A 3745-nucleotide genomic window follows, 5' to 3' on the forward strand; every position below is an offset into this window, starting at 1 on the left:
AAGAGAAAACTGACTTTAGAGAAATGTCCAGAGACCTACAAAGATGACTCCAACTAACAATCTGAGCAACAGTGGAAAGGCTACCTTAAATGCCCTTCCCTGATAATGAGATTGATAACTAACTTATATGCCATCATAGAGCCCTCATCTAGTAGCTGATGGAAACAGAAGCAGACACTCACAGCTAAACACTGAACTGAGCTCCTGGAATTCAGTTGCAGAGAGGGGGGAGTGATAAGAAGAGGCATCAAGACCAGGCTACAGAAACCCACAGAGACAGCTGACCTGAAAAAGGAGGAGCTCATGGACCCCCAGACTGACAGCTGGGAAACCAGCATTGGACTGACTTAGACCCCCCCTGAACATGGGTCTCAGTTAGAAGGCCTGGGCAGTCTAAGGGACCTCTGACAGTGGAACCAGGATGTATCCCTGGTGCACAAAAGGACTTTGGGAGTACATTCCCCATGGAGGGATATTCCCTTAGCCTAGAGGCAGAAGGGGAAGCCTAGACCCTACTCCTAATGACTTGACAGATTTTGATGACCCCTCCTGGAAGGCATCACCCTCCCTGTGGAGTAGGGGGGTAGGAGGAGGGGTTGGGGGCATGGCATGGAGAGAGAGAGAGAACTGGGATACATATGTAAAATAAGAAATATATATATATATATATACACTAAAAAAGTAAAATATAATTACATTTCCCCTGTCCCTTTAATCCCTCCTCCAAACCTTCCCTTGTTCCTCTTCCCAGCCCATTCTTTCCTTTCTTACAGGGTAAGAAATTAGTAAAGATAATGCTACTCCTTTTTTAAAAAATCGTTTTTACTTATTTCTTTGCCCATGTGAGCCTCTCTGTGTGTGTGTGTGTGTGTGTGTGTGTGCGTTTATATGCATTAATACATCCTGCTCAGCTGACATAATTTCAAGGCTGGCCATTTGGCACTAGATAACCAGTTAGGGGACTGTTCCCTGGGAGAGACTTTATCTTCAGCTCTCATCGTTCCTTAGCTGCCTGGAGTCTTTGTCTTGGGGTGGAGCCTGTGGGATACCCTGTTTCACTTTAGTTCATTGGTGTCTTTGCGCCAGCTCTTATTTAGGCATCGGCAGGTGAAGATTTCCTATCATTCTTCAGGAGACAATATCGCAGCAGACTTCCTGTTCTCTCTCTTACAGTCTTTCTGCCCCCCCCCCCCACTTTGTGCTGCCTTCCCTGATGCAAGAGTTAGGGTGTAGATGTTACCAACTGGGGCAGGGTAGCCCTGTGCTCCACTGTCTTCCCTGATGCAAGAGTTAGGGTGTAGATGTTACCAACTGGGGCAGGGTAGCCCTGTGCTCTACTGTTCTCTGCATTTTTACCAGGTGTGGTCTGCTGTTATGATTTCCCTGCAAAGAGACATTACTGAGGGGTAAAGCTGATGAGGGGTAGAGCTGTACTTATCTGTGAGTGGAGGGTCAGTATTTACACTGCAGTTAGGAATTACACTGGTTTAGTAAAATGGCAGTAGTAGGTTCTTCTCTAAGATTCATGGCCTCAGTAGCTGGCCAGGGTTTCGGTAGCATGTGTGATTTCTTTAAGGTGTGATGGCTTCAAGTCCACTGTTAGTTACCAACATGACATTAGTGCCATGTTTTACACCCATAAGAGTACTGAGGAACAGTTCTGTCTTTAATTAATAGAATAATACCTCTTTTTACAGGATTTGAGATTCAGGATCCCCAAATTTCCTGGTACTGAGAGAAGTACCAAGTGAGTCTGAGAAGTCCACTAAATGTCACACTACTCAAGCATTCAGGAATGTTCTACCTGTGACAACAATCCAAACCCATCCCGGTTAATGTTGCACAGAAACTAGACAGCTTGCATGGTCCGCTTTCTACAGCAGGAAAGGAAGAGACACAAGCCTAAAGGAAAAGAGTCAGTATGGGTTCCTGTGCTTTGAGTATGACATGTCCCCCAACCCATACTCAATCTCAGTCCCCAAAGCCATATGCTAACACATGAGGTGCAAACTTATCTGTAGTGATGTCAGGGTTAGTCTCCACTGTCAAGTTGCCTGGGTTTAGAATCATCAGAAGATACACCTCTGGTCTATTTCCAGAAAGATCTATCAAGGGCAGTGATTCTCAACTTGTGGCTCATAACTCCCTTGGGGGAGGTGTTGATATCTCAGGATATCAGATATCCTATATATGAGATATTTATATTATGATTCACAACACTAGCAAAATTACAGCTATGAAGTGGAAACGGAAATAATTTTGTGGCTGCGGGTCACCGCAACATGAGGAACTGTACAGGTCCCAGCATTAGGAAGGTTGAGAACCGTGCTGGGCTGAACAGAAAGGAGAGGAAGCCAGCTGAACACCAGGATCCATCCCCTTCTGCTTTCTGACTGTCTTAGTCAGTTTTCTATTGCTCTGAAGAGACATCATGACCATGGTAACTCTTTAAAAATGAAAGCATTGAATTGGGGCTGGCTTACAGTTCGGAGGTTCAGTCCATTATCCTCATGGTGGGGAGCATGGTGACGTGCAGGCAGACGCGGTGCTAGAGAGGAGCTGAGAGTTCTACATCTGGATCCACCAGCAGCTGCACTAGAGAGAGCTACTGGGTGTGGCTTGAGCGTTTGCAATCCCAAAGTTCACACCCAGTGGCATACTTCCTCCAACAAGGCCACACCTCCGAAACCCTATCAAGTAGCACCTGCCGCTAGTGACCAAGCATTTAAATCCAGAAGGGCCATTCCTGTTTAAAGCAGCACAGTAATCACGGATCCAATGTCTCCCCATGCCCCTGTCCTCAGGCCTCCTTTGTCATGATGGACCATACCCTCAAGCCATTAGCCAGAGCATTCATCTCCTTCCTTAAGATGCTTGTCTCCACCCCTTAATTCTTGGTCACAGCAACAGGAAATCCCTCCAAAACAGATTAGTTTTAGGTAAGTCCTGACTCTCCTGTGAGGAGAGTCAGCCTCCCCCAGGGGATGAGCTCTCTTATTGGTTGTCCAATGCAGAGTCGTCAGCCTCAAAGCCGTATACACACAAACAACAAAAACAGACTCAGTGGGTCATACATAGATATATCTGTGTGTGCACACACATGTCATGATAATAATCAAAGGGGGCCATCAACTCATACTGGAAGGCACGCAATGAGCTCAAGAGAGGGTAGCTGGGAAAAGGATGTTGGAAAGTGTTATAATTCAATTTCAATTTACGTTTTAAGTGAAAAAAATATATATGATGTTATAAAATATAGCATAATAAAAATTTAAAAATACAAATACCAAAAGAATAAAGAGACCTAGGAGACACTGAAATAAGTCAGTGACTGCACTATATGCCCTTGAGCCTCCAAATGTGACCTAAATAAACCCATTTTTGTTGATGAAGCCAAATCTCCACAATGACTCTATTATAGTAACATATAACTTCCTAATACATGAGCATATACAAAGACCCAACATGGACAGGAAGTGTGTGGGCTAGCATTGGAAACAATAATCCCATGCTTCCATTGTTTCCTGGACAGTAACTATAATAAAATTCAAAGGAAAACTTGTCATCATGATGAGATCATTTTAGCAGTCGAGAAACGTCAGTGGCTTTTAAGGTAAGAGCAATTTAATCAGAAAAAAAAAATCTATAGCCAAATATTATCTGTATACTGAGTACTTTTAAGATTTCATGTTGAAAGCAATAATAGTCAGTCATCTAAAAATTCAGCATACAAGATTGACATATC

The sequence above is a fragment of the Phodopus roborovskii genome, unplaced genomic scaffold (assembly GCF_943737965.1).
Source record: "Phodopus roborovskii unplaced genomic scaffold, PHOROB, whole genome shotgun sequence".
Classification (NCBI taxonomy): domain Eukaryota; kingdom Metazoa; phylum Chordata; class Mammalia; order Rodentia; family Cricetidae; genus Phodopus; species Phodopus roborovskii.